Here is a 20,201-nt window from a genome sequence, read left to right as displayed (position 1 = left end):
CTCTTGTGTTTCTTTTCTTCTGTTCCCCCATAACCCCTTCCTGTTCGCTGTTTTGTCATAATAAATGTGGTATGTTGAATGATCACAAAGGGAGTATGTCAGACTCTCAATGTGAGTCATTAAAACTGTTCAGACTATCCGGGCACTTAGACTTCCATTCTCCGTGTCAAACAGCTGAACAGGACAGGTTAAAGAAGAAAAAATAAAATAAAAATAAAAACATATTATAATATTAATTCTGAAGTATGTGGGATTAACTCCAGAAATCATTATTTATATGACGAACATGCCGTGCTTTTGCTGTTAACCAGCTGTTGAGTGTTAATGTATGACTGATTGGAACTGTACTACATTGTTTCGCCACAGGGTGTGCTGTCGTGTATTTTATGTTCTGTGTGAAGAAGAAGAAGAAAGTTAAAAGAGGCGTTAGAGGCCTGTTCTCAACCTCTCCCTCACTGCACTTCGGCTCTCATGGAGAGCACGTTCGCTCATGTGTTCAAAATAAACGATAGCCGATGTGCAAGGTAGCAAGTGAGCTGTAAAAATAGCGAGCTTCGTGGCGTGAAAACCACGGGAGAGCTAAGTGAAGCTAACGAACAGCTAAGCAGAGCTAAGCGATGCTAAACTGCGCTAAATGAAGCTAAGCGACTGATACTCTGTCCGTCATCGTGGAACAGTCCATTGTAGTGAGTGTGTGTGTGTGTGTGAGTGTGTGTGTGTGTGTGTGTGGGGGGGGGGTAATACAAATGCAGCATTCAAATGGCTTTCTTTTTTGTTTTGTTATTTGTTTGTTTGGTATGCTAACATAATTATACATGATGAATAGTTGGGGGTGCTGCTGGCTCCGGTGGCCCAAGCCGTTGCTCGTTGGGGCAAAGGCTGGGGGCCCCAAACTGGTTGGGGTCCTAAGGCGATCGTCTACTTCGCCTGAATAGTAGATCCGCCTATGAATGTGGGGCTAGGGTGTAGGCATAGGCTGAGTTTGACATTTGGGGCGGGGGGCACAACATGTTGATGAGCCCGAAACGCAGTTTATTTACAAGTATTATTTAGAATATTTATAATAATAAGTTGACAGTGAGCGTTTTTTTGTTTCCCATCATTCTTGAGGGGAATTCTAAATCTGGCTGCTTAGGCAATACTTTCCGCCAAGATCATCATCCATTGAATAAGGTACGCCCTCCGGTGTCGTGCCAATGTAGTTACAGTGGGGCAAATAAGTATTTAGTCAACCAGCAATTGTGCAAGTTCTCCTACTTGAAAAGATTAGAGAGGCCTGTAATTGTCAACATGGGTAAACCTCAACCATGAGAGACAGAATGTGGAAAGAAAAACAGAAAATCACATTGTTTGATTTTTAAATAATTTATTTCCAAATTAGAGTGGGAAATAAGTATTTGGTCACCTACAAACAAGCAAGATTTCTGGCTGTCAAAGAGGTCTAACTTCTTCTAACGAGGTCTAACGAGGCTCCACTCGTTACCTGTATTAATAGCACCTGTTTTAACTCATTATCGGTATAAAAGACACCTGTCCAGAGTCTCAGTCAGTCACACTCCAAACTCCACTATGGCCAAGACCAAAGAGCTGTCAAAACACACCAGAGAAAAAAATTGTAGACCTGCAACAGGCTGGGAAGACTGAATCTGCAATAGGTAAAACGCTTGGTGTAAAGAAATCAACTGTGGGAGCAATTATTAGAAAATGGAAGACATACAAGACCACTGATAATCTCCCCCGATCTGGGGTTCCATGCAAGATCTCACCCCGTGGCATCAAAATGATAACAATAAAGGTGAGCAAAAATCCCAGAACCACACGGGGGGACCTAGTGAATGACCTACAGAGAGCTGGGACCACAGTAACAAAGGCTACTATCAGTAACACAACGCACCGCCAGGCACTCAAATCCTGCACTGCCCGACGTGTCCCCCTGCTGAAGCCAGTGCACGTCAAGGCCCGTCTGCGGTTCGCTAGAGAGCATTTGGATGATCCCGAAGAGGACTGGGAGAATGTATTATGGTCAGATGAAACCAAAATAGAACTTTTTGGTAGAAACACAGGTTCTCATGTTTGGAAGAGAAATAATACTGAATTGCATCCGAAGAACATCATACCCACTGTGAAGCATGGGGGGTGGAAACATCATGCTTTGCTCTGTTTTTCTGCAAAGGGACCAGGACGACTGATCTGTGTAAAAGAAAGAATGAATGGGGCCATGTATCGAGAGATTTTGAGTGAAAATCTCCTTCCATCAGCAAGGGCATTGAAGATGAGACGTGGCTGAGTCTTTCAGCATGACAATGATCCCAAACACACAGCCAGGGCAACAAAGGAGTGGCTTCGTAAGAAGCATTTTAAGGTCCTGGAGTGGCTTAGCCAGTGTCCAGATCTCAACCCCATAGAAAATCTGTGGAGGGGGTTGAAAGTCCGTGTTGCCCAACGACAGCCCCAAAACATCACTGCTCTAGAGGAGATCTGCATGGAGGAATGGGCCAAAATACCAGCAACAGTGTGTGAAAAGCTTGTGAAGGTTTACAGAAAACGGTTGGCCTCCCTTATTGCCAACAAAGGGTACATAACAAAATATTGAGATGAACTTTTGGTATTGACCAAATACTTATTTTCCACTCTAATTTGGAAATAAAATCTTGTATTGTAATGTAATTCTTCTAATGTAAGTTAGTACAAGTCAATACAGATGTATTTTGCATTGATTATTTAGCCTATCAATTACTTAGGTTTATATTCGTGAGACCTGTAGCCCTGACCCCCATTCACCCGATCTGTTTGGTCTTATTAATGTCCCGTCCCTAGCAAAAAGTGTACATGCAGGTTATGCGGTTATATCGTCCCTATCAATGTTGAGACCAAACCTACGCCCTTCGGCCAGGGGTTGGGAACCTTTTTAGACAGACAGAGCCAAAACCCAAAATATTTTTAAATGTGATTCTACAAGAGCCATACAGTGTATGTATGTATGTATGTATGTATGTGTATAAACACAAACTGTACAGTGGTGTAAAAAAAAAAAGTATCTGAACCTTTTGGAATTTCTTACATTTCTGCATTAAATCACCATCGAATGTGATCTGATCTTTGTCAAAATCACACAGATGAAAAAACAGTGTCTGCTTTAACTAAAATAACCCAAACATTTATAGGTTTTCATATTTTAATGAGGATAGTATGCAAACAATGACAGAAGGGAGAAAAATAAGTAAGTGAACCATCACATTTAATATTTTGTGCCCCCGCCCTTCAACCAGACGCTTCCTGTAGCTGCATATCAGTCTGGCACATCGACCAGGACTAATTTTGGCCCATTCTTTTCTACAAAATTGCTGTAGTTCAGTCAGATTCCCGGGATGTCTTGCATGAATCGCTGTCTTTAGCCCGTGCCACAGCATCTCAATGGGGTTCAAGTCCGGATTTTGACTTGGCCACTCCAGATCGTGTATTTTGTTCATCTGAAACCATTCTGAAGTTGATTTACTTCTGTGTTTTGGATCATTGTCTTGTTGCAGAATCCATCCTCTTTTTAGCTTCAACTGTCTGACAGACAGCCTCAGGTTTTCCTGCAAAACACCCTGATGAACCTTTGAATTCATTCTTTTATTAATGATTGCACGTTGTCCAGGCCCTGAGGCAGAAGAACAGCCCCAAATCATGATGCTCCCTCCCCCAAGCTTCACGGTGGGGATGAGGTGTTGATGTTGGTGAGAGGTCCCGTTTTTCCTCCACTCATGATGTTGTGTGTTACTCCCAAACAATTCAACTTTGGTTTCATCAGCCCACAAAATATTTTGCCAAAACGTCTGTGGTGTCCAAGTGTATTTTTGCAAACATTAAACAAGCAACAATGTTTTTTTTTTAGACAGCAGTGGCTTCCTCCGTGGAGTCCTTCCATGAAAACCATTCTTGGCCATAGGTTTACATATAGTTGATGTGTGCACAGAGATATTGGATTGTGTCAAAGACTTCTGTAAGTCTTTAGCAGACACTCTAGGGTTTGTTTTTTACATCTCTGAGTATTCTGCGCTGAACTCCTGGTGTCATCTTTGGTGGACGGCCACTCCTTGGGAGTGAAGCAACAGTGCCAAACTCTCTCCATTTGTAGACAACTTCTCTGACCGTCGATTGATGAGCATCTACACTTTTAGATATGGTTTTGTATTTACAAATCAACAATCCTTTATCACAGGTCTTCAGGCAGCTCTATTGATCGGGCTAACATGCACATCAGACAATGCTTCTCATCAAGACAGTTCTTACCAGGTGTGTGTTTTATAGTGAGCAGGGCAGCTTTACACATCTCATCAGTGACTGGGCACACACCTGACTTAAATTGTTTGGAAAAAAAATTGGTTTCAATTGCTCTTTAAGTCTCCTTAGGCAGAGGGTTCACTTACTCTTTCTTCCCCCTTCTGTCATTGTTTGCATGCTATCCTCATTAAAATATGAAAACCTATAAATGTTTGGGTGGTTGTAGTTAAAGCAGACACTTTATTTTCATCTGTGTGATTTTGACAAAGATCAGATCTCATTTGATGGTAATTTTATGCTGAAATGTGAGAAATTCCAAAAGGTTCAGATACTTTTTCACACCACTGTAGTGCCGTAATGGCACTGAAATGTGAGTATTCACAGCCAGTATTCCTAGTTTAACTGAATTGGACATTTATTGTTGTCAATGGCAGGCATATACTATAAATTAAATATACATTTATATCAATTTGTGACTGAGTTTTTTGAGTATTGCTGTTTTTAATAATTTTAATTTAATTGAGTTTTAAATCGACATTTTATTAATGTAGACTTTTTTTTTATTCATAAAAAATATGATTTAAAAATAATGATTAGTAATAACATCACATCACATTTTGGGACATGTCGCCAATAAATATTCAGATAGTGGCCTACATGACCAAAAAGTTTGTCTTTATGGGATTAAGTTAAAAAATAAATAAATAAAATAAATAATGACCAAATACAGTCACTTGCCCTGTAACGGGTTAAAATGAAAACTAAGAAATTAGAAAGATGGCAAAACTCAGTTTCTCACCAGGGATTAAAACAACAATAATAACACATAAACAAGGCTTGCAAGCAGGACTGAACGGGCCCTCGCACTTTAGCGCAACTTGGACGTCACGCAACACGGACGGCACGCAGGGCAGGTTGGTGGCAGATCGTCTCCCTCTCATCATCTCCTGAGAACCTAACTTGCTTGGAACTCGCCTATTTTTTGGGGATTCGATATACAATCACACACCTAGGGTTAAAAGGCCCCTATTGAAGAGAGTCCTACAAAAAAGGAGGCGCTACTGAGCTGTGCAGCCACGCCCTTATTCAAAACCAAAATTAATCTTTAAGTGGGGCCAATTTGACCAAGTGTGCCAAATTTTGTGGGTCTATCAGCTGCATAAGTCCCTGAAAAAATCTACTTCCTTTTAATGGAGAGCAAAGGGTCGTCACGGCAACAGACAGAGACGTGTGGACATGGGCCTTTAATTGTAGTCTTACAAAAGGTCTTGAAACTACAATGACCAACCTGAAAAGACATCTATAAGTAAAATGAGTGACTTTCTTTTGCCACTAGTTGGCTGTGTAGGGTTGATGCAAATGAGCCCTACAGGACCCTTAAGGGTACGACTCTCACCAAGCAAGGGAAGTTTGGCACAGTATGTTGTATGTCTGCCAAGTTATGACTGTTCAAAATTTGTGGCAAGACGAAATGGCGACGGTCATTGGACTTTCCTTTTGGACCCCTCTGCTTCAACGAAACCTCAACATTTTTCATCAGGCACCTGAACACATGTCTTAAGGCTTCCCTGAAACAGGTTTGAGGTCAACTGATTTTTTTCCCTTCCAGGAGGAGCCGGTCTCGTAAAAAAGGCTGTTTCCTGTTCCCAGCAAGGGGCGTCCGGCCTGATAGGTAATACCTCACATACATGCCAGATATGAAATAGATTGAACATTGCATGAGGGCGTTATTAGTCATTTCTGAATTTGGTGTTTTGCTGAAAAAATGGCCGAGTTTTGCACCCCGCCGAAGTCAGGCCCGTGAATGAAAACACACCATTTTGATAACTTAAGATCTCATATGTCTCATGAACAGTCTTGCCAATTTTGAGGAGGATCCAACTAATTCCCGAGGCGCCAAGGTCTCAAATGTGCACCCTGTAAATCGATAAAAATTTCACATTCAATCCAAAATACCTGATTTCCTGTTGGGTTTGGAATATGGGTGCAAGAGACTTTTTGGAGCAGTTTTGCACAACGTATCGACTGCCCGAATTTTATTGCTCTACGTTGAAAAAACGTATTGGCCTTTTTAAAAAATTCAAGGGGGCGCCACTGAGCCATTTTGTCATTGTTTTTTCACAACCTTGCCAAATTATCGACATTTACACAAAGCCGCACGTATGTGCAAATTTTGGTGAGTTTTCGAGCATGTTCAGGCCTCCGAATTGGCAATTTTCATTTGCCAAGGAGAAGAAATAATAATAATCCATTGCATTACAATAGGGCTCTCGCACACTTAGTGTTCAGGCCCTAATTATGTACTATAACAGAAAATACTAAGATCTAGAGGTGTGTATATTTTTAAATGTAAATATATTTTTTTCTACAGCGATTAAAATTTGTAAAATAGTTAACTTTACAATGACAACAATGGTAATAACAAATAATCAAATTAGAAATGTGCTTAGCGGGACTGAAATGAAAATAACAAGTATGCCGTGCATTTTGGATGTATTTAAAGTCTTTTTTTCACAATGTGGCTGTGAGCATGCAGAGTGACGGCGCTCATCCCAATTCTTCCTCCTCCTCATCTTCCTCCCTCCGGTACCATCTCTCCATCTTCTTCCACATCATCTTCCTCTCCTCTGACCCACTTTCTCCCTCGTCTTCTCCCGTAACTCTCGCTCTTTTTCCTCCTCTTCCTCTGATATTTCACCCTCATGCACACACACGTCCATACTTCTTGCCTTTTTGCACCATTCTTACTTTCTTGTCTTACTCAACATCTCATCCCGTCCTCCTCCTTCATTCTCTTCCCTCCCTGCCTCCCTCAGCCACAAAACCACTCAGGACAGACATTCATCAGCGGGGCCGAGATGATAGATGCTGCTCACCGCCGCTCCAGCAGCCAGTTAAGCCTCTGATGATGCCTTATGCATACAGATATCACCTGGCTACAAAGCACACACTCGTGCACACACAGCGCAAAAGTGCTGCTATTTGGAGTTCAACCCGAATTTCGATGGAAAAAAAGGTTTTGATGGACTTTTGAAGCCTATGTACAGTGGGGCAAATAAGTATTTAGTCAACCACCAATTGTGCAAGTTCTCCTACTTGAAAATATTACAGAGACCTGTAATTGTCAACATGGGTTAACCTCAACCATGAGAGACAGAATGTGGAAAAAAACAACAACAACGAAAATCACATTGTTTGATTTTTAAAGAATTTATTTCCAAATTAGAGTGATACCCCTAACCCTAACCCTATTTGGTCACCTACAAACAAGCAAGATTTCTTGCTGTCAAAGAGGTCTAACTTCTTCTAACGAGGTCTAACGAGGCCCCACTCGTTACCTGTATTAATGGCACCTGTTTTAACTCATTATCGGTATAAAAGACACATGTCCACAATCTCAGTCAGTCACACTCCAAACTCCACCATGGCCAAGACCAAAGAGCTGTCGAAGGACACCAGAGACAAAATGGTAGACCTGCACAAGGCTGGGAAGGCTGAATCTGCAATAGGTAAAACGATTGGTATAAAGAAATCAACTGTGGGAGCAATTATTAGAAAATGGAAGACATACAAGACCACTGATAATCTCCCTCGATCTGGGGCTCCATGCAAGATCTCACCCCGTGGCGTCAAAATGATAACAAGAACGGTGAGCAAAAATCCCACAACCACACGCGGGGACCTAGTAAATGACCTACAGAGAGCTGGGACCACAGTAACAAAGGCTACTATCAGTAACACAATGCGCCGCCAGGGACTCAAATTCTGCACTGCCAGACGTGTCCCCCCGCTGAGAAAAGTACACATCCAAGCCCGTCTGCGGTTCGCTAGAGAGCATTTGGATGATCCAGAAGAGGACTGGGAGAATGTGTTATGGTCAGGGCCAGCCCAGGCCATTTGGGGGCCCTAAGCAAAATAATGCAAAGGGGCCCATATTTTTGGCCCACCATTTCGTCACAGTATATTGTGAAACCCATACATGCAATCCAACCCATACGTCCTTATTTTGTATATTAATCAGATTTTGTTGCGCTGCATACTTCAAACTTCAAAGAAGAACTTCAAAGAAGTTAAGGAATAACTTATTTTTTAAGCTTGTAATCAAGTATCAAAACTCACAAAAGTCAAAAAAAGCAAACTGTAGTAAACAAAATAGAATATAAATTAAACAATTGCCAAATTGGGGGCCCCCTAGTGGTCAGGGGCCCTAAGCAGCTGCATAGTCTGCGTATAGGCTGGGCCGGCCCTGGTTATGGTCAGATGAAACCAAAACAGAACTTTTTGGTAGAAACACAGGTTCTCGTGTTTGGAGGAGAACGAATACTGAATTGCATCCGAAGAACACCATACCTACTGTGAAGCATGGGGGTGGAAACATCCTGCTTTGGGGCTGTTTTTCTGCAAAGGGACCAAGACAACTGATCTGTGTAAATGACAGAATGACTCTGGCCATGTATTGAGAGATTTTGAGTAAAAATCTCCTTCCATCAGCAAGGGCATTGAAGATGAGACTTCAGCATGACAATGATCCCAAAAACACAGCCAGGGCAACAAAGGAGATGCTTCGTAAGAAGCATTTCAAGGTCCTGGAGTGGCCTAGGCAGTCTCCAGATCTCAACCCTATAGAAAATCTGTGGAGGGATTTGAAAGTCCGTGTTGCCCAACGACAGCCCCAAAACATCACTGCTCTAGAGGAGATCTGCATGGAGGAATGGGCCAAAATTTCCGTCCACATCTAGGGAAGTTAGTCACAGTCCCATGGGCTTTACACTTATTCGTGACCAGTGTTGTTAATCTTACTTTGAAAAGTGATTAATTACAGTTGCAAATTACCTCTCCCAAAAAGTAATTGCGTTAGTAACTCAGTTACCTGAATGTAAGAGTAATTAGTTACTTGGCAAAGTAACTGGTGATAATTTTCATGTTTTTTTTCTCCCAAAAAAAAAAAAAAGGTCACACAATGTGAAATTTAAAGGGTTTTTGGGACAATTGGCCCTAGCCCAATTCTTTACCATAAACTTAACTAGACACAGGTGTATTGCGGATATTGCGATAACTAGATAGTAACTTTAGCTATGTGTGGAAGTCATTTAATGTTGTGAATCAACCGTTAAAATTGCTCCCGTTATTGCATTAGTTAGTTCCCTTCTGTCTATTTTCGACATGTGTAAGTTTTAAAACGGTTTCATCATTTAAAGATAGATTTAAGTAAAGTTTTGCCGATTTAGGAGTATTTTAGATAAAAAGTTACTTAGGTTCGCTAGGAAGGTTCTCTACAACGGAGCCTTTTTGAGAAGTCTACTGCTTTAAGATGGCGACTGTTTACTCACACATCTAGTTCTTTATAATACATGTTGCTAATGCTGCCGTGTCTGTCATTTGCATCTAGTTCTGTATATATGTGATATCTACCGAAACATCATGTGGGTGTAGTTTGTAGGCTAGCGGCTACAGTCAGGTACTAGTTGAGCCAACTAGCATAGTAGCATCGCGTTTGCAACGGCGTTACACTCCCTTGCCTCCTCCCCACTCCTGCTCTGCTCTCTCGTCTCCGTGAGTCAGTTTTTTTCAGACATTTCTCGCGTCAGTCAACCAACATCGAAACGCATCGTAACGCACGCCTTACCCACCTCAGTAACGGTAACGGCGTTGCCAAGATGAGAAAAGTAATTAATTAGATTACTCACTACTGAAAAAAATAACGCCGTTATATTCTATCGCCGTTATTAACATAACGACACTGGTTGTTAATAACGGCGTTAGAATATAACGGCGTTATCCACTGAGGATGGAAAGGCGTGCGTTACAATGCGTTGCTATATTGGTTGAATGACGTGAGATAAGTCTGAGGGAGACGGACTCACCAAGATAGAGCAGGAGTGGGGAGGAGGCAAAAAAGTTGTGACGCCGAGCAAACGCGATGCTAAGTGGCTCCAATCAATATCTGACAGTAGCCGATAGCCTACATACTACGCCCACATGATATGGTAGATATGGTAGACATGGTAGATATCACATATATATAGAACTAGATGCGAAATGACAGACACAGGGGCGTTAGCAACATGTAAAGTATAGGAACTAGATGCGTTAGTAAACAGCCGCCATCTTAAAGCAGTACACTTCTTAGGAAGGCTCTGTTGTAGAGAACCTTCCTAGCGAACCTAAGTAACTTTTTATCTAAAATACTCCTAAATCGGCAAAATCTTGACTTGAATCTATCTTTAAATGATGAAAACGTTTTAAAACTTCCACATGTTAAAAGTAGACAGAAGGGAACTAAAGCAATAATGAGAGAAATTTTAACAACTTTTAACGGTTGATTTAGGGCAGGGTTCACTAAATCCGGACCTCGGAGCCACTTTTCCTGTCGTGTTTTCCATGTCTCCCTCCTCCAACACACCTGAATCAAATAATCAGGATCATTATCAAGCTTCTGGAGAGGTTGCTGATGACATAATCATTTGATTCAGGTGTGTTAGAGGAGAGAGACTTAGAAAACATGACAGGATAGATGGCATCGAGGTCCAGATTTGGTGAACCCTGATTTAGGGTAAAGGGTAAATTAAGGTAAAGAATTGGGCTAGGGCCAATTGTCCCAAAAACATTTTACACTTCACATAGTGTGAACTAAGGTTTGTTTGTTTTTTTTGAGGAAAAAAAATAATAAAACATTAAAATTATCAACAGTTACTTTACGAATTACGTGTTTTAAGTAAGATTAACAACACTGTTAACAACACTGTCGATGACACTGCGCACGGTAGACACAGGAACATTCAGGTCTTTGGAGATGGACTTGTAGCCTTAAGATTGCCCATGCTTCCTCACAATTTTGCTTCTCAAGTCCCCAGACAGTTCTTTTGACGTCTTTCTTTTCTCCATGCTCAATGTGGTACTCACAAGGACACAGGACAGAGGTTGAGTCAACTTTAATTCATTTTAAGTGGCTGCAAGTGTGATTTAGTTATTACTAGGGCTGTCAAACGATTAAAATTCGAGTTAATTACAGCTTAAAAATAAATTAATCGTAATTAATCGCAATTAATCGCAATTCAAACCATCTCTAAAATATGCCATATTTTTCTGTAAATTATTGTTGGAATGGAAAGATAAGACACACGACGGATATATACATACAACATACTGTACATAAGTACTGTATTTGTTTATTGTAACAATAAATCCACAAATGCCATTATTAACATTCTTTCTGTTAAAGTGATCCACGGATAGAAAGACTTGTAGTTCTTAAAAGATAATTGTTATAGTTACAAGTTATAGTAATTTTATATTAAAACCCCTCTTCATGTTTTTGTTTGAATAAAATTTGTAAAATTTTCAATCAAAAGTAGAGTTAATATAATAATAATAAGAATAAAAATAATGATGAAAATTAGAGTGACCAAAGTCTAAGTTTTACGTGCATTTTGCATAGCTATTTTGATATGGAATGCCAGTTCATTTTGCATTGTTGTTTAACTGTGTGTCAGAATAGGGCATCATTACTATAGACTGAAGTGATTTTCTTTTTGTGAACATTTTTTTTTTTTTTTTTGGAGCGATAGGAATATTATTTTTGTTGTGCTTTCACTAAACAATACTTATGTTTGTTGTGAAGGAGTTGCTGAAGCTTATGCCAATAAACGGCGCGGTCCAAAGAACGCCTGTGTCCACTCGCCTTTACTGTATAACATATATCTGTACATATCTTGCCCAAAATACAACAAGAGACACATAATTGCCACTAAAAGAAAGAAAACTTACCGAAATATGTGTGGAGCACAAATAGCAAATTGCATTGCATTGTGAATGCAGCATAAACGTCTCACAACTACTAATTCTCCCACGTTTAGAAGAAATAACATGAGTATGGAACGGCGCTGCCCCCAAGCGGCCGGTGGCATTCTCTTCACTCTTAATGTCCATAAACGGCCTCATTGTAATCTGTTTGAGGCAATGTGCGAGCGGGTCATTTAGTGCATGCGTTGTGTCAAATATTTTAACGTGATTCATTAAAAAAAATTAATTAACACCCGTTAACGCGATAATTTTGACAGCCCTAGTTATTACTACTACCTCTTATGTGCCACAGGTAAGTAACAGGTGCTGTTAATTACAGAAATTAGAGAAGCATCACATGAGTTTTTAAAGGGTGCCAATACTTGTGTCCGGCCGATTTTTGGAGTTTTGTGTAAAATGATGATGATTTTATTTTTTTTTCATTCTCTTTTATGTTTTTTTTATTGCAAGCAAAATAAATAAAGATATTACTACCAAAGCATTTGTAATTGCAATCATTTTCTGGGAGAAATTGAGCTTTATCTGACAGAATTGCAGGGGTTCCAGTACTTTTGCTCAGCACTGTACATTTTATCACGTATTTCTTTGCTCTTTTAGTGGAAGCTGAGCTTCCCTTGCAATCTTAGAGCAATCGGTGCTGGTACACAGGCCGAGCTGCCTGACAGATCCTTATGGAGAGTAGTGTTTCTTTAATTTCATAATTTTTAACTGGCATTGACATGTATTTCATGTAAATTGGGACGATTGGGTGTGAATGCTCATGTTTTAGTCCCATAAACAGCCAATTGGACATCTAGCGCCGCCAGTGGCAGCCAATGAGTGCCCTAAACAGATTTAACATGGAGCAACATTGCATTTTCATGGCGCTCTGTGTGGGCAAAAATGATGTGCCGGTTTTGCTTTTGCATTTTTTCCCCTCACATTAACTTCAGTGTTGCAGCCTAAAGAGTGGGCGTGTCTCCACCCTTTTATTTACATGGCAAAGCTGCAATTACCCTAACGAAGCAAAGGGGCCCGAACACGCACTCACTCACAGATTGGCGCTCCATCACAGAAAACCTGTATTTTTCCTCACTTACAGATGCCTCTCATAAGACTCCCATCCATTCATGTCTAATTGAACGTCTTCCTTTTTGCCTGCCAATCAACATCTTTCTTAAATGTCTCCATTAGAGCTGAATGGCTTCTCAAAACAGCTCTCGGCAATCGTCTCGCTCAACACAAATTTGCGTGACGCCACGTCAGGACAACCATTTCCAAAGCGTCGCTGGAAAGGCTCACTTGTTAACAATAGAGCTGTCACAAACTGTTATTTTGATAGTCGACTAATCCCTGATTATTTTTTAGAATAGTCGACTCATCGGTTCATATATAAATAATGTATTAGTTGCTGTTGCTGAAGGGCAGAGGCTTCAAATGCAATTTATTGGTGGAAATAAGAGTCTGGGTAGCCCCAAAAAGCATAGGCGGAGTTTGACTTTTGGGCAGGGGGGGCACAACATGTTGATGACCCCAAAACGCTGTGTCAGCAATAAATGGTAAATGGTGTTATATTTATATAGCGCTTTTAACTTACAAGAATAATAATATAATAATAATAAGTTGACAATGAGCGTTTTTTGTTTCCCATCATTCTTGAGGGGAATTCTAAACCAGGCTGCTGAGGCAATACCCGCCGGTGTCGTGCCAATGTAGTTACCCCAGTCAAAAATTGTATCCCCTGGGCAGAGCCATATGGAGGTAGATTTGTGTCTTTATTATTCAATCAAAAAAAGTTGCTTCAATTAAATAAAAAGAAAAGTTGCTTCAATCAAAATATATACAGTAGGGGCAAATAAGTATTTAGTCAACCACTAATTGTACAAGTTCTCCCACTTGAAAATATTAGAGAAGCCTCTAATTGTCAACAAGGGTAAACCTCAACCACGAGAGACAGAATTTGGTAAAAAAAAAAAAAATCACATTGTTTATTTTTAAAGAATTTATTTGCAAATCATGGTGGAAAATAAGTATTTGGTCAATACCAAAAGTTCATTCAATACTTTGTTATGTACCCTTTGTTGGCAATAACGGAGGTCAAACGTTTTCTGTAACTCTTCACAAGCTTTTCACACACTGTTGCTGGTATTTTTGCCCATTCCTCCATGCAGATCTCCTGTAGAGCAATGATGTTTTGGGGCTGTCGTTGGGCAACACGGACTGTCATCTCCCTCCTCACCCCGTGGCGTCAAAATGATAACAAGAATGGTGAGCAAAAATCCCAGAACCACACGGGGGGACCTAGTGAATGACCTACAGAGAGCTGGGACCACAGTAACAAAGGCTACTATCAGTAACACAATGCGCCGCCAGGGACTCAAATCCTGCACTGCCAGACGTGTCCCCCTGCTGAAAAAAGTACACATTCAGGCCAGTCTGCGGTTCGCAAGAGAGCATTTGGAAGATCCAGAAGAGGACTGGGAGAATGTGTTATGGTCAGATGAAACCAAAATAGAACTTTTTGGTCGAAACACAGGTTCTCGTGTTTGGAAGAAAAAGAATACTGAATTGCACCATACCCACTGTGAAGCATGGGGGTGGAAACATCATGCTTTGGGGCTGTTTTTCTGCAAAAGGACCAGGACGACTGATCTGTGGAAAGGAAAGAATGAATGGGGCCATGTATCGAGAGATTTTGAGTGAAAATCTCCTTTGGGGCATTGGAGATGAGACGTGGCTGGGTCTTTCAGCATGACAATGATCCCAAAGACACAGCCAGTGTAACAAAGGAGTGGCTTCGTAAGAAGCATTTCAAGGTCCTGGAGTGGCCTAGCCAGTCTCCTGATCTCAACCCCATAGAAAATCTGTGGAGGGAGGTGAAAGTCCGTGTTGCCCAAGGACAGCCCCAAAACATCACTGCTCTAGAGGAGATCTGCATGGAGGAATGGGCCAAAATACCAGCAACAGTGTAGCTTGTGAATAGTTACAGAAAACGTTTGGCCTCCGTTATTGCCAACAAAGGGTACATAACAAAGTATTGAATGAACTTTTGGTATTGACCAAATACTTATTTTCCACCAGGACTTGCAAATAAATTCTTTAAAAATCAAACAATGTGATTTTTTTTTTTTTCTCCACATTCTGTCTCTCGTGGTTGAGGTTTACCCATGTTGACAATTACAGGCCTCTCTAATATTTTCAAGTGGGAGAACTTGCACAGTTAGTGGTTGACTAAATACTTATTTGCCCCTCTGTATTTTCAACCCAAAAAAGTCGGTTCAATCCAAAAAAAATGTTTTTGAATGCAAAAATAAATTTGAAACTCAAAAAACTTGTGAAAATGCATGTGAAAGCTATTTTTCTTTCATTCATTTTTGTTTTTATCTTTTTTTTTTTTGATTGAAGTCAAGTTTCTTTTGATTGAAGGAACTTTTTGATCGAAGTAATGTTGATTTGTGTTTGGGCCACATTTTGGTTACTCAATCAAAAAATAAGTTGCTTCAAAAAATATACATTTTCAAAAAGAAAACTCACTTCAATCAAAAAAAAAAGAGGAAAATTTCAATCATAGAAAAAAAGTTTTTGAATGCGAAAAAATATTTGAGATTGTAAAATTTGCATTTGAACACATTGAAAATATTTTCTTTGATTGAAGCAATCCTTTCTGTGTTGGGCCATATTATGATTAGGACATTTGTGTATACATCTTTCAATCCCCAAAAAAGTTGCTTCAATGAAAAAAAAAAAAAAAAAAAATTAATACTTTTTCTCTTATATATATTAATTATATGCAAAGCAAATGACCGTCAAATGTTCTCAAAAAAAAACAACCCATTATAAAAATGTTTTTTTGTTAATTTCATTCATTTTTGTTGCAGTTTTACTGCTTTACAACTTGGGGAAAGTCAACTACATGTAATGACACTTTTCTGCCACCAGCCCCACTTAAAATCAGCTTATGCCAAAAAGGAGCTAATATTGCTAATTCACTTTGGCTTAATTGTTGGTAAAAACACTACCAAAGTAGGACTGGTATGAGCTTTTAAGCTATATGAGACTGAAAAGATGGAAACAGGACAAAATTCCCAAGCAAAGTCCATGCAAGTGAAGGAGATAGTACCTTTTCTCTTTTGCACCGTCTAACTGCCTGTATTACTCTAACACACTTAATATAATCAATCAGGGAATAGTATCGTTTCTCATATTTTGTGTTTGACTGTTTTTATTATTCTAACACACTCAATATAAAATAAATAGCACTTATATCATCCAGAACAAATGGCGGGACGCTCTGTACCAACACAACGAGCACCGGAGAACGCCTGATATCCAACTGATAACACGACTGACAAGACTCCAAGAGCCCCTTTGGCGCCGAGGTGGCAAAATCCACAACCCTCGTTGCCCAGACAACAGTAACTCCCGAAACCTCCTGTCCAATCCACAAACAGACAATAATCCCAAACAAATCCTTCTTCCTGCCCATGGCCCACGAGAGCCTTCAAAAGACTGAATGTTTAACTAAGCGTTGTCATTTTTCTCAGGAACCTTTTGTTGACTTCTGATAAGGTGACCTTGAAACGAGTTTGCCTCCTCGCCTGAGTCTGTTTTGACTTTCTGTTTGATCGCTGTCGATTCGAATAAAATGTCAACTTGTTCTCGGTGAGCCTTCTTTAAACCTTTTAAAATGGAGTCACTACAAAGGGTTAAGACTAAGGTGAACGCGCAGAGTTTGTCCTTCTGGCCGGATTGCCTGGGTCTCACCAGCCCGGATCGTTGGATCTGCGCCAGCGCAGGTCCAGTGGTTCTGCTGGCGCGACTCAGGCGGTCTGGCTAAAAGATCTGATTCCTTCAATCTGGTGACCCCGACGTGATTTTTTGCTAGTTGTATGGTACTCAGACGAGGAGGAGATGGAGAAGTGGCTGGGAACGAATCAACTGGAACTCTAATTGCGCCACAAAATGAAAGGTACTATCTCCTTCACAAGTCAACTTAATTTATTATTCATTTTTAGATTCTTTTTTTAATTACTGAATTTTTAGAATTATTTTTCTTTCTTTATTTTTTTTTTTTTAACTTTTTTTCTCTCAAAGAAATAACTTGAAAATTATTTTATTTAAAATGGATATGGCGGAAAACACAGACAAGGCTGAAGAAGCAGTTTCTGCTCTTGCACCCCTCTTTAAAATAAACTGCTGTATCTTAAGCCAAAAAAACTGTTGTGTTTGATAGAACAATGTCTTTATGCTGCCATAGCAGATTCATGCCACATTAAGCCCCCAAACTATTTTTAATTTGTCCGTTTTACCCTGGAAACCCCCGTTTACAGACGTTGCACAACCGCTTTTGTTTCAACCCAGCCATAAAAAGAATTATATTTATTATTCAAAATGTCTGTCATTTTTAGCTTAGAATCATTAATTTATGTCTAATATTTTGTTTAAAAAAAAAAAAAAAAAAAAATTATTCACCCGCGTATTTTAAAATTTTAAACAAAAACGTCTGTAAAAAAGTCACTGATATCTACCTCATAACTATCGCTTAATTGTATTTTATTTTTATTTTTTTTACTGTCGCGTATTTTTTTTACTGTCGCATTTTTTTCCGATAAAAAAAAAACAAACTTTGAGGGTAAATATATGAAAACAAAAATCTCGACCACTCCTTGATGTCTGCGATTTCTGCATCGCAACCCTTGTTATATTACCGTGTTTCACCCATAAAACCCATCCCAACCAAATCCCAAAAAATCCATCTGTGGCCATTCACAGCAGTGTCTTGACACTCAGTGATACATGCTACATGGAGTTTTTGGACCGAAAAGAGGTAAGTACGCGATAATATCTCATTAAAGTCATGGCGTCTTTAATTCTGCTCTTGCGTGCTCTCACCTCCAGATAGGGTTTTGCTGTTTTATTTATTTATTTTTTTAAATGCCCTCCTGTTCAAAATTTTTCTTCCCCCAGAAAATTTAGATTTTAAGCTTTTCAATGATGTATCACACATGCATATCGGACAATTTTGAAAGTTGGCCAAATTGGGGGTCTCAGAGCGGAACTTCAAGTCAACTGAGTGTTTTCCGCCATATACAGTGCCTTGCAAAAGCATTCGGCCCCCTTGTACCTTGCAACCTTTCGCCACATTTCAGGCTTCAAACATAAAGATATAAAATTTTAATTTTTTGTCAAGAATCAACAACAAGTGGGACACAATCGTGAAGTGGAACAAAATTTATTGGATAACTTAAACTTTTTTTAACAAATAAAAAAATGAAAAGTGGGGCGTGCAATATTATTCGGCCCCCTTGCGTTAATACTTTGTAGCGCCACCTTTTGCTCCAATTACAGCTGCAAGTCGCTTGGAGTATGTTTCTATCAGTTTTGCACATCGAGAGACTTCAGCTCTTTCCACAGATTCTCGATTGGATTCAGGTCTGGACTTTGACTTGGCCATTCTAACACCTGGATACATTTATTTTTGAACCATTCCATTGTAGATTTGGCTTTATGTTTTGAATCATTGTCCTGTTGGAAGATAAATCTCCGTCCCAGTCTCAGGTCTTGTGCAGATACCAACAGGTTTTCTTCCAGAATGTTCCTGTATTTGGCTGCATCCATCTTCCCGTCAATTTTAACCATCTTCCCTGTCCCTGCTGAAGAAAAGCAGGCCCAAACCATGATGCTGCCACCACCATGTTTGACAGTGGGGATGGTGTGTTCAGGGTGATGAGCTGTGTTGCTTTTACGCCAAACATATCGTTTTGCATTGTGGCCAAAAAGTTCAATTTTGGTTTCATCTGACAAGAGCACCTTCTTCCACATGTTTGGTGTGTCTCCCAGGTGGCTTGTGGCAAACTTTAAACGAGACTTTTTATGGATGTCTTTGAGAAATGGCTTTCTTCTTGCCACTCTTCCATAAAGGCCAGATTTGTGCAGTGTACGACTGATTGTTGTCCTATGGACAGACTCTCCCACCTCAGCTGTAGATCTCTGCAGTTCATCCAGAGTGATCATGGGCCTCTTGGCTGCATCTCTGATCAGTTTTCTCCTTGTGTGAGAAGAAAGTTTGGAAGGACGGCCGGGTCTTGGTAGATTTGAAGTGGTCTGATGCTCCTTCCATTTCAATATGATGGCTTGCACAGTGCTCCTTGAGATGTTTAAAGCTTGGGAAATCTTTTTGTATCCAAATCCGGCTTTAAACTTCTCCACAACAGTATCTCGGACCTGCCTGGTGTGTTCCTTGGTTTTCATAATGCTCTCTGCACTTTAAACAGAACCCTGAGACTATCACAGAGCAGGTGCATTTATACGGAGACTTGATTACACACAGGTGGATTCTATTTATCATCATCGGTCATTTAGGACAACATTGGATCATTCAGAGATCCTCACTGAACTTCTGGAGTGAGTTTGCTGCACTGAAAGTAAAGGGGCCGAATAATATTGCACGCCCCACTTTTCAGTTTTTTATTAGTTAAAAAAGTTTAAATTATCCAATAAATGTTGTTCCACTTCACGATTGTGTCCCACTTGTTGTTGATTCTTGACAAAAAAAATAAATTTCATATCTTTATGTTTGAAGCCTGAAATGTGGCGAAAGGTTGCAAGATTCAAGGGGGCTGAATACTTTTGCAAGGCACTGTATATATTACACAAGTCAATATACATTGGGGGCAAACCTAATACGACAATCTCACGTCAAAAAGGAGACGGCAAATTATTGTCCCGTGACACGCAGCTGGCCCTCGGGCTACAAGTTTGAGACTAATGACGCAATGTTTATGTTTCAAATGGAAATTTGGATTGGAACCAAAAACAATGCTTTAAGAAAACTTGTACAAAGATTTTTTTCCCAAGGCAAAACAGATGAATAAATACATTACAAATTCATAGCAAAAACATACATTTCCTTGTTTTATTCAAAATATTTAAAATAGGATCAAAAATATAATAATTAAACAGAAAATAATATAAATAGAAAATAACTAAGATCACATATAGTTTTTGCCCTTAAAAACAATTAAAAACAATGAGGTTTTAAAAAGTAAAATCACTAGAATGATTAACAACTGATATGAAAAAAATATCACCCAAATAAAATTGAAAATGAAAAACTGTATTGAACGCATTGAAAGAATAAATACTAGTATATA

Source organism: Corythoichthys intestinalis, chromosome 15 (assembly GCF_030265065.1).
Source record: "Corythoichthys intestinalis isolate RoL2023-P3 chromosome 15, ASM3026506v1, whole genome shotgun sequence".
In the NCBI taxonomy this organism is placed as follows: domain Eukaryota; kingdom Metazoa; phylum Chordata; class Actinopteri; order Syngnathiformes; family Syngnathidae; genus Corythoichthys; species Corythoichthys intestinalis.
Note: the sequence above shows the minus strand (reverse complement) of the source record.